This window comes from Neophocaena asiaeorientalis, unplaced genomic scaffold (assembly GCF_003031525.2).
Source record: "Neophocaena asiaeorientalis asiaeorientalis breed wild unplaced genomic scaffold, Neophocaena_asiaeorientalis_V1.1 scaffold23, whole genome shotgun sequence".
Lineage (NCBI taxonomy): Eukaryota > Metazoa > Chordata > Mammalia > Artiodactyla > Phocoenidae > Neophocaena > Neophocaena asiaeorientalis.
The window spans coordinates 2,083,668-2,096,148 of record NW_020175047.1 but is presented as its reverse complement, the minus strand read 5'-3'; the positions used below and the strand labels follow the sequence as shown (position 1 = coordinate 2,096,148).

The 12,481-nt window shown below is 41.0% G+C and overlaps 1 protein-coding gene across 2 annotated transcripts in view; it reads left to right on the top strand.

Annotated features, from left to right (window-relative positions):
• Positions 1 to 12,481, top strand: part of DLG2 (discs large MAGUK scaffold protein 2) — a 783,758-nt gene that overhangs the window by 640,674 nt on the left and 130,603 nt on the right. The gene's annotated exons all lie outside the window — the stretch shown is intronic.

Below are 12,481 nucleotides of genomic sequence, written 5' to 3'. Positions count from 1 at the left end.
TATGCATTAACTTTGGTGTATTGATTGGAAATCAGAAGTACTCTCTCAAAGAGCTATGTGGTTTTATTCTTAAAGTCTTGGTAGAATGACTTTCTTCTGTGGCATCTCATTACCAGTTGATTCTCAAACTACAAAAGTTACTTGTTCCTTGCCTGTCAAAACTCATTAATTTACCAGAAAAAAAGATGATTGATTGAACTTGAAATGCCCTGTGGTCTTTCATCCCCATAGTTAACTCTTCAGTAAGATCCATCATCACTCAACTATAACATTCACCTCTTAGCATAAGCCTTCTATATTCTTCCCAAAATATACTTCATCAGTGCTGACTCCACTTGAAAAAAAACCCAGAAAACTGTACACTTGCCAACTGTAAAAACTCAGTGAATTTGAAGTATCCAGTTGTTTCTTAAAAATAATTCACCATATTTCTTTGAGGATTTTATGTCATATTAAAGGATTAATTCCTAGTTTTTCATAAAATCTAGGAAAATCTTCCTAATTCCAATTGGAAAATATTCCTCATTCCACTATCATTCAATTAAAAAGAATGATGACTTACAATAATAATAATATAAGTATTAACAGCCAGAGGGGGAGAGTGATGTCCAGTTAATGGTGCAGATGAATCCAGGTATCAGTGGAGGAACCATGCCCATCCTCACTGTATCTCTCTCCCTCAGGATCTGGTCTGATTCCCACCTAGGGCCATATCCTCCTGACCTGAAATTTCACTGTCTTTTCTTGACATGAGGTGCATGTTATAGACATTAATTGATGTACTTGGATTGACTTGTCCTGTTGGTTCCTCTTTGGCTATAAAGTTATCTTTTGTGTGTATTAGGTAGGCACAGCAGGGCCAAGAAGGGAGCAGGATTCCAGAAGGCGGCAGGTTCTCGAAGGCCTTGATTTGCTGGCCTCTCTGACAAGCATAGAGTCCTTTCTTATTCCAGGGAGTTCCAGTACCTCAGAAGTCCTGAGATTTAAAATTAAAAAACCCAGAATATCAATGTCCCAAATTTGTTCAACTGCGTTTTGGAAGATTATTTTGATACATTTCTGTGTAATCTGTGAAAGGAACTATTGAGGACCACCCTAGAACATGTCTTGTAGTGACATCACAAATATTATGGAAAGTAGCTGTTTCTGTTCTCCTTACTTGTGTTGTATTGCTATTCTTTGTGATATAAAATATTTTCTAATCTTGAAATGTTTTAGTCTTGGGTAGCAAATTAGGAAAAGCCAGTTAGGTTAGTAGGTTAGAGATAAATCAGCTAATAAAAATGGAATGGTTATATAGAATAAAACTGGAAGGAAACATTACCATATTGTTGGTATCTTGTTAAAAAAATAGAATGCATAAACATGTCAATGTACTGGAAGGAGTTTGCCAAAAATATACTGGTAATAGCTTACTCCTGTTAATTAAGTTGTGGAGGATTAGGAAAATTAAATGAAGTGCTATGATGCTATTATGTAAGACTAGTAGACTTATTTGAAATAATAGTGTTACTCAGAATCAGACCTTTATTCTCTAAAATGGTAAATAAAACTATAACATACAAAAGAGATGAAGACTTAAGGTAATAAAGAATGTTACCTTTTTAACATTCTAATAGTTGGAGGTCATATTGAAAGGAGGAACTACTTTTAACTGAGGCTCAAAAATAGCTGACACTAAATGGGAAATTTCCCAAATTATTTCTTCACAAGATACGAAAATTGTGTTGTAGAGGGCTGACCTCAGTATCTAAATGCCTTTTAGAGGCGTAGAATTGGAAAAGATATGAACCATGAGTAGAGTAAAATCAGAGGGAAAGAACTTACAAGATCCCCTGGCCTTGTTCTCATGCAATGTGATAAATTAATTTAAATTAATTAATTAATTTCATTAATAAAATGAAATGGCAAGGCCTAAAGGGGATTCTTACTAAAAATGATTAAGTATGTTTGTTTGTTTGTTTGTTTTACACCAGTTTTAGCTATAGGATTTTCATAGATATGCTTGTTTCATCCAGATCGCTTGAATAGAACTAGTGCCAGTTGATTGTGCTTATTTTAGAAAGTCAACTAGTTGCTGTCTCAAAATAAATCAGTAGCAGAATTTCTCTGATTATATAAACATCAGATGATGAGCATGTCTCTTTAATCTGAGAAAGACATCCTGGAGTATTATTCTCTGTATTCTGCTCAGCTTTATGTAATTCTAGAGCTGGAACCTTAGCTATCACCAGGCCCACTGTTTAATTTGCAGAAGGGGAAACTGAGGCCCCAGGAGGGAAGGGATTTGCCCGGGACCCCACAGCCATTTGGTGGCAGAGTTAGATGTCCTGCCTCCTAGTGCCACCTCACTCCACCTGCTCAGGGCGCAGCTTGTGCGTCTCAGCTGTTGAACGCACTTTGGCCATGAATCCCAGTGTGCTTCCATCAGCACAGTGGCCGACTCTTGGATTAAGGAGTAGATTAGCTGAGAGGAGAAATTCAAACAGAAACCTCTTTGGGGTTTTTACACAGGATAAACTGTACTATAGGGATTTCATAGGGGATTTCTTTAGTACTATTCGTTTTCCATGAAGCCGAAACCTAAACCAGAAAGCAAGCAGCTTCTTTGTTCTGTAATAAACAATTTAGCTGACTTAGTAGAACATTTGTTTGCACCACAAAACCACCTTCCCCTTGGAGTCACCTCCTCTTCCCTATATGCACAACACATACACACGCACACACTCTCTCTTACACCTCACACTCCCAGCATTAGCTCTGCGCTGACCGTGTCCAAGATAGTGCATCTCCTCAGGACACTGCAGAAGTTGGCCTCATTTCCCTACTAGAAATGGTCCTCCCTGGTGGTGGCGATTCATTTGCCTGCCAGTGTGGGAGAGGGAGGGAACTAGCACATCTGAGCCAGGCGGTGTTGTAAACTTGAGCCAACCCTCTCTATTTTCCAATCTAGTTGTAATCATTTTCCTTCTTTTAATCTTTTTTGTAAGGTGCTTGAAGTGCTTTGGTAGTGCCATGCAAATGGAGTTGATTGTCGCTAATGATAATACTGTACGTGTTGTATGCCAGTGATTTGCATCTATTTGATTTAATGGGCTATGCGTATTGTGTATTTCCTGCATTGTGAAACATGTAGTTGTAGAACCTTAAAAGTAAATAAAAATATTAAAAATTTGAATAAAGTATTTTTCAAAATGCTCCACAAGTACATTATCAGTTCTTCAGCCATAGATTCACTTGGGCTCCTGAACCACTGGAATACGGGGTTTCGGGTTTCATTGCATGTACTTTGGGGCTCTCCATATGGGCAGGTTGAGGTCTCCCTACCTCTAAAATATGCACTCCCTGTCTTCTTATCAGTTGTTAAATGCATCCCTATAGCAGAACAAGGCTTTTCCTGCTACTAATAGGAATGCACCTTTATATCTAAAAGCTATGAAGAAAGGTCAGAGATACAGGGGATTAAATTCACACAGAAGTGCAAATGGCTAAGGAGAGATCCTTTCTTCTGATAAAAGAGAGCAAGAGCACCCAGGACACTGGGAGAATGGAGAGGGGAAGAAAGAAAAGCAGGTAAGTCCACCAGTGGGGAGTGAAAGGTCACAGGAAAGAATATAAAAGAGAAACTCGGCCCATGTTCGTTTGTTAATAAAAGGTACCGATTTTGAGAGTTCAAGTGAATAAGCTTTCTGTTGTGAATTTAGGTTTTCTTTGTTTGTTTGTTTGTTTGCTTCATATTTGGAGCATTTTGTGAATTTATATTTAGTCAGTTACTATAATTTATTTATGCATTCATCAAGCATTTTTTGAGTGTATATTCTGTGCCAGGACCTATAATGGACATTGAGGACCCAGCAGTAGAAGTCATGTTTCCTGTCCCCAAGGAACTCACATCTAATGGGGGAGGACAGATGAGGGGAAGACAATCACAATGCAGTGTGGTGTGAAATGTTACCTCTAGAAAGGCCGAGAATCTTTACTGCTGCCTTATATAAGGATATCTGAATTGATTCTTGAAGATTTTGTATGAGTTAATCCAGAGGCCTTCAAACCTTTTTACTCAAAGTAAGAAATACATTATTCATCATGGCCCAGTAAATACATACGCACATAAAGCTGAAAGAAGAATTTCATCAAAGTGTACCTTTAATGTACAGTAAACTTTGCTATTTTCCATTCTATTTGTCTTCTTCTTTTTTTAAAAAAAGTGAAGGTCACAACTCATTAACTTGATTTAATAACTCACTAATGGGTTGTGATCTACAGCTTGCAGATGGAGTAAACAAGGAGGAGCATTCCAGGCAGATGACACAGTACATAGGCAGGAGAACACATCTTCACTAGTTACAGTTAGCATCTCTGGAATCCCCAGACCCTTGGTGTTCTAGCCACCTTGGAAGGCGGTTCTTCCTGGCATAGATGAGGAAGTAGAAATGGAGGGAAACATTTGTCAGGCATCTTCTGTGGGTCACCCATTATGTTAGTGTTTGGCATATATTTCCCCGTATCATTCTTGCAACACCTCGAAGAATCAGGGGATATTTCCTCTATTTTACAGGCGAAGAAAGTGAGACTCGGTAAATATTTGCCCCCAAGCTCACAGAACGTGACTGGACGTGAGCCAGACATTCAGGTCCTGTGTGTGAGGCAGTAGAGAACAATGCTTATTTAAGAGCATGGTTGCTGGATTGTGCCGGACAGACAAACATTTGAATCTTGGTTCTGCCACTTACTAGCTCAGTGATCTTGGACAAGTCAGTCTCTCTGGCCTTAGCGTCTTTATCCATGAAATTAGTAATAAGATACCACAAAGTGGTTGTGAGGATAAAGTAAAATGGTGAATTTAAATACCTGGCACATGCGAAGCAATTGATTAATGTCAGTGGTATTTATCATTTATTAGAAAGGCAACCTGTCCCCTGCAGGACAGAGAGACTGTAGAATTGTTTGTGAACGGAGACACTTTTCTCAGCAGCGGTGAGTCTCCCTGTGCCTTGGCTTTCCTTCATCAAGGGAAGGAGGATAGACTTCCCGGAGACCTTTTATGTTTTCAGTCCTCTAGACCCCATGAAAGCCAACGGGAAAGGCCAGGATTCTATGGCTCCAGAGTGCCCAGCTGTGCCAACTCATCAGGCATTTCTCATCCCCCACAAGGGTCTGTCCAGAGACAGAATCTAAAAAGAATTCAGTTGGAGACACAGCTAAGAAGAAAGGGTTGCTTTGCTTACACCTGGCCCTTCCAGTTCCTCATGGGCGTTATCAGCGTCCCTATCCTCACAATTTCTTCCATTTTTCCTTTGCATTCTTCAGCTACTCTAAGCCCTCTGCTCATGGTTTTCTGTTCTGAATTTGAAGGATTTTCTTCTTTTTACAGTGGTTCGAAGTCCACATTTTAAACTGGTAACTCAAACTTGCTACTTTCCTTGACAGTTTTTGCTTCAAAGGCTATATAATATAACAAATGCTGAGGTCTGCCTCCTGCCCCATTGTTTAACATAATGTTTTTACACATAGATTCATCAGGGCATCGATTCTTTCATTCAACAAACATGGTTTCACGTACTTACCTACAATATACCAGTCTGCCGTAGATGCTAAGGATACAGAGATGAGTAAGAGCACAGACCTCTTTCCCTCAGGATTCTCATTGTACATATCTGCAGGCAATTCAAGTAGTATGTAGATCATTATTGTAACTGTCCTTTTATGATACCTCATGTGTTATATGCCTTGCAATTATTAACCTATTTTACTCTTTACATTATGCCTATAAGGCTTCCTACAATGAAATCTACCCAGAAGACCACTGGTATTTAAAACTCAGCCATGAAAATAGTGATCACTGTGGTCTTTACTAAAGCTTCAAGGGAAAGCTCCTTGAAATGGCAATACCATCAATACTGGACCTGCAAATCCCAGTTAATGTCTTAATTTTACTATATCCTTAGTGCCTTATGCCACAAGAAAGTCTCCTTAGTAAATATTTGTTGGATGAATTAATTCCTAGACTCTCTTTCCTATACAAATGTGAAAGAAAAAAATTAGAAGATAAGCCAAGACCTTTGAGCAGTCAGTCCTACGGAAACCCAATACCAAGTGTGTGGAGTCTGGCTGTGTCCTGAGGACGCAGGAACTACCTACTGGTACTGGGATATCCAGGACACATCGGGCTCTGCAGGGCCTTTCAGGCTGCTTCATTTGCCTGCTGAACTCTGTGACCCTCCTTCAACTGAGGCCTAATTCAATAATACATTTAGACCATGACACACAGCCTGTACCCTCTTAGCAAGAGGACTTGGGGTAGGGGCTGGGTTCAGGGTGAACTTCATCCATTTTCTCGTTCTCAGCACCCTTAATCTTCCTGTTCTAGGGACATAGGGCTGGGAGTTACATTGAAGCAAGTCTTGAGCAAACATATCTCACCCAGGATTCTTTATCCTGATGGGTTGTCATTCTAGAGGAAAGATGTTCTTACCTGATTGATTTTGGTGGGAGGGGAAAGCAACCTCATCAAATAAGTAAGAGACCCTGGTATTTTTTCTCCTTCTTCTTTAAACAATAACATATCCTTCCACTCTACTTCCTTCCCCCACTGTACTGCTGGTCAGTAACCTGGGGATGCAAAGGAAGAATGTGGAATGAAGCCAGTCAGGGGACTTTGCTCCAGTGCAAAGCTGCTTCCAACTTCACTTGGCTATGGATTTCTCCAGGTCATTTAAGGCAAAGCCATGAAATCTGTGAACTTTGTTATAAGTCAGGTTTTTACCTTCTTCCCTTCCAACCTTGGACCAACATGCTGTCAGCAGCCGTCCCCATAGGACATGTCTCAATCCTGTGTGCATCCCCTGCCCAGTGCTTGGCACAGTGCTGGCCTGCAATGGCATTTTTACTGCCTGTCATTCATTCAGTCACTCATATATTCTTATTTGGCAAAATTATCATTTATTCTTTCAGAAATACAATGTATTATAGCACCTCGGATTCAGAGTTTCTTATCTCTCTTAAAATCTCATTGGGGGAGACATGACCAGGTACCTGAAACAGTTTAACAAAATGAGGCAGAGAGTCTGGAGATAGTCTAGACTTGGGAAGCCAGAGGAATCTGGAGAGGGCATTGCAAAGTCAGGGTAGGCAGCTGGAACCACACTGAGAGGCCAGAGCTTGTGTACCAGTGCTTTACTCCTGACTTCGTTTAAGCCTTATAACAGTGCTATGACATAATTATGATTATTATCCCCATTCTACAGAGGAGGAACCTTGTAGAAGGAAAAATAACCTATACATGGTGCTATGTGGCCAAGCCATATTCTCTACCCGGGTGTGTCTCTCACTGGAGCCCATGCCCACTGTACTGCAGTACAGTGAGGAGGAAGTTAATCCTTTAGGGGCAGAGGTTACATTGATATTGATAGACCTTCTGTTTGGTTTATGCTTTATACTGACTTCGTCAGGGTAGACCTGGCATCTGGTCCAGACTTCACAGTTGCTCAATTGCTGAAACTTGAGTTTCTCATTTGTAAAATGGACATAATACCTGGTTCACAGACTTGTTGTTAGGATTAAGTTAAACTAAGTCTATGAAAGAGCCTGTCAGATGGGTCCGTTAAGTAAAGGGGAGGACCTTTACCCCTTCCATTATTCAGAGCCTGCCTCCTAAGCTGGTGCCTCCTTTAAAGCGGAATAGATTTTGATTCTTCATGTATACTTTGAGACTCATTAGCACTATGTGCACTCTTTCAGGCATTTGCATTTTTAATTGCATCCTTAATTGTGGAACAAAAGGCTTTGTCTTCAGGCAGCTAATTTTGTGCCAGAAGTAGAAAGGAGGAGGGTTCACTGGGGATCTGGAGGAGGTTTCTCCTTCACCTAAAATCATAGGCTGGCCCCTATTTTAAAAGGTTTTTGATTTTTAGATTTCTATTGAAAGAGGGACAATAGTACCATGGACGACCCTACCATTGACCATCACATTTTTTTTATCTATCCCTCTATCCCAAGTTCTAGAATCAGATATCATTTTTATTAATGGCAGACCCTCATTCATTCACTTGCTCACTTGCTCATTCATCCAGAAAACTGTTTCAGGGCCACAACCATCTACCTTATGCTATTACTATGCCTTGGGGAATAAAAAGATTAATAGGGTGTCTTTTCTGCTCTGAAGGCACTGAAGAATCACTCTACCAGCCTGGGTTCTGATCCTCACCGCCGCCCCATGGTAATCATACTTCCAGACATTTCACATCTCCAGAGGAGGTACTGTAGCCTGTTAGCCCAAAATTACTACTTCCAAGAACAATCTGAACAGCTCTAGCTACAAAAGAGGGCAGAACAATAAAAGGCACAACACAGAATGTTCACAGGAGAGAACAGGTGAGAGATGAGGGCATGGAAAAATTGAGGGAATCTCCACCCTAAGTCATGTGATTCGGTTAGGAACAAGGGAATAAACTCAGGACGTTGGTCCTTTCATCTCAGCATTTGAAACAGAGCCAGACACATTATAGGAAATCTTTAAGTACTTATTGAACAAACTTTTTGAATATCAATTCAAATTGATATTTGAATTGATATCAATTGAACATGAAGGTTAAACATGATGGTACTGGGAGAATCACCAGTGACTCAGAGATGCTGGTTGAGTTAAGCACGTTCTCTTCTGTGTTCCTCTGCCCCATGTAAACTCTCTTCTAACCTTCACACCCTCTCCACTGCCCGCCTCTTGACTCACCTGTCCCCTCCACCGATGGTGAGCACCTCTCAAATGGAGATTTGCCCAGTTACAGTCTGTACCTGCATGGTCTGGCCTACGGTAACTGCTGAATCCATCAAGTGAATGAATTATGGATGTTGCTAGATTGGAGAGCATTTAACTTTTAATTAAAATTTTACTTAATTACCTCATGGCTTGCAAATGGTTCCCTGCCTAACAGAGGTCCTTGTCTCTTCTTGATTGGATGAATAAACCGTCCTGTTCAGTAGTGATAATTGTCTCAAACTATGTTTTTTTAAAAAACTCATTTAGCCAGACAAATGCCATATTTAGTATAGGTTAAGACTTCAAACCCATTTTCCTTTTTATTGGGAATCAATAAGAACAGAAACAATAATAAACATCCACAAGTTCTTCTAAAATACTTCCTAATAATAAACAGCTAATTATAATTGCATCCTATTCTATGCCAGGCAGTTTGCTAAGCACCTTATATGGATTATCTTATATAATTCTCACAGCCCCTGCCCCCCTAAGAGATAGGTGCTAGTTTTAGCCCCACTGTAAAGAAGAGAAAATGGAGACCAGGTTTGAAGTTTACCCATAAGAGGCTAAGCTGGGCTTAGAACCTAAGCCAGCTGTCCTCTGCCCCTACCTATGGTGCCATGTGGCTTTATTGAAAGGCTTTCATAAATTTGATTTGATTTGATTTAAAATATCTGTTAAGTAGGTATTGTTTTCCCACCGTTTTCAGATAAGGAATCTGTGGCTCAAAGTATTGAACTATCTACTCTTTTCTCCATGCATAGAGTAGTACCAAGCCCTTGCCTCAGTCCAGTCTCTTTAAAGGTGTGTGAACCCACAACTCACATGTATCTTTGTCTGACGTTTGCCTCCTGTTTCATTTACTGCCATGTAACACACCGCATGATTTCTATAGAACTACTTATGCATTGTTAAATGTCGAATGGGCAGCTGAATGAATATCATAGTCACCTTAGATCCTGTACTCTAGTTTGAAGATGCCCAGAGCATGCGGATTTGTGGTTAAATTAAGCGAGACCCCCTGAGCTGTGGCCATGACAACAGTATGAACAAATTCTCTGCCCCTCTTCTGCCAGCAGATTCTGCAGCCTGCGTAGCCCTAGCCAGGTAAAGCCCCACATCAAAGAACACAATTGAAGTGCCTGTCATACGTTGTGCCCCGAACATGGGGGAACATGCAGCCTGAGACCCACAGTCAGCTACGCAATTTGTGGGGCCCAGTGCAAAGTGAAAATGGGGCTCCACATTCAAAATTTAGAATGTAAAGACAGTGAGAGCAGAGCACAATACTAAGTGCGGGACTCTGCAGCCAGGCAGGCCCACACCCGTGATGCCAGTCCTGCTAACACCTGGCTTAGGACAGTTTGCTCAAAGCTGAAGGCATGTGTGTTTCCCTTAGTAAATAGTGCAGCAAGAGTAAGAAACACGATATCAGCATTGGGAACATTTTCAAGGAGCCAAGCTTTGTCTTTTACCTAAAAGAATACTTTGTATAAAGTATCCATACCTCTGCTTTTGGGATCTGTGGAAAAGCTATCTTTCAGCCCTCTTAGTGCTTGAGGACCTTGAAATTCCACTTGCTCTGAGCTTTCAACGGCCTACTTTCAGTCATCACTCTCCACTGTAGGAAATCTTTCAAAAGTTAAGTGGTGTCATTTTTTTCACATTTAGTTAGCACCTGCAGTACACTGTTCTGCAAAAGTTACTACCCCTTCTCCTTGCTCCTCAGGTCTAAATTCTTAAGAAAATGTATAAAAGTGCCTCAGGGCTTCCCTGGTGGCGCAGTGGTTGAGAGTCCACCTCCCGATGCAGGGGACACAGGTTTGTGCCCCGGTCCGTGAGGATCCCACATGCCACGGAGTGGCTGGGCCCGTGAGCCATGGCCGCTGAGCCTTCGTTTCCGGAGACTGTGCTCCACAACCGGAGAGGCCACAACAGTGAGAGGCCCGCATACCGCAAAAAAACAAAAACAAAAACAAAAGTGCCTCAGAGGACTTTGGAAATCACTGGAACCTGTTGGGTGTTGGTTTCCTTTCCATGTGTGATTTCCTACATGCAGAGGCTGCAAGACTTATAGATTTCCCTGACCAACAGCATTAGAATTTAAAAAATCAGGACTTCCCTGGTGGCGCAGTGGTTGAGAGTCCGCCTGCCGATGCAGGGGACGTGGGTTCGTGTCCCGGTCCGGGAAGATCCCACATGCTGCCTGGGACATGGGTTCGTGCCCCAGTCCGGGAGGATCCCACGTGCCGCGGAGCGGCTGGGCCCGTGAGCCATGGCTGCTGGGCCTGTGTGTCCGGAGCCTGTGCTCCGCGACGGGGGAGGCCACAGCAGTGAGAGGCCCGCGTACCACAAAAAAAAAAAAAAAAATCAGGGGCCTGACATGGGATTGACAACTTAATTTCACCAAGTAAGAAGTCTAAAAATAATAAACCCACATACAAATTATATTTTAAATTGATCGCTCTTTATTATTGCCATCATTTTATATAAGAAAGGCCATTTTAAGGTCAGAAAAATAGGAACAAAATATAAGCATCAGGAAAAGTACTCCAAATTTTAAAATTTATAATTTTATAAACCCCACTAGATGCATCTCCATCTTTCTACTATCCACATAATCCTACTTTGTAGCTAAGAAAATTAAGGCAAACATTGTGACAGCTAACTTGTTTAAATTCTTAATCTTGAATTTTCTGGTTTTAAATGATTATAAAATTCCTGAGATGGCTTTTTACTTTTGTCATTTCTTGATGAAGAAAGCCATCTTTTAGATTTTCTTATTCCTCATGTATTTTCTTCATTTTTTATACCATTTTCTCAATAAGTAGGAAGCCCAGACTATTGCTGGTGAACATCCTCTTTGGTAAACTGATGCTTTTTGGTGATGCTTGTTAAGAGGTAAGAAGGAATTTCCATTATCAAAATAGGATTTTTATTATTTTTTAAATTGTACTTTCATGTATTTTACATTATGGCATCCTTTATTTTATTTATTTATTTATTATTATTATTTTTTTTTTTTTTGCGGTACACGGGCCTCTCACTGTCATGGCCTCTCCCGTTGAGGAGCACAGGCTCTGGACATGCAAGCTCAGCGGCCATGGCTCACGGGCCTAGCCACTCTGCAGCATGTGGGATCTTCCCTGGCCGGGGCACGAACCCATGTCCCCTGCATCGGCAGGCGGACTCTCAACCACTGTGCCACCAGGGAAGCCGTGGCATCCTTTATTTTAAAAACGGACTCTTAAAAGGTATCATCACATTCTGGTGTCTTCCACTGTATTTTAAAACATTGTATAACTGTATTGTTTCAGAACAGATGGGTTACTTCATATACTTTTCCCCCTTAAGTTTCTTCAGATTACATCTTGTACATGCTTCTATTTTTATTTTTTAATTTTTTTTGGCCATGCGGTGTGGCTTGTGGGATGGGATCTCAGTTCCCCAACCAGGGATTGAACCCAGGCCACGGCAGTGAAAGCGCCGAATCCTACCCAGTAGACCACCAGGGAACTCCCCCTTAATTTTCTTAAAAACGCAGATTTGACCTTTCAGATGATGGCTCCCACACTTAAAAAAAAAAAAATCTGATTCCTGGGTAAAATAATGAGAAAATGCAATGTGAACTGAATAGAACTTTACAACAAACAGGATATTTGGTAGCTTCTAGTGACCTCTGTCACATAAATATATATTCTCAGGTAAATTAACTTTGTAGTT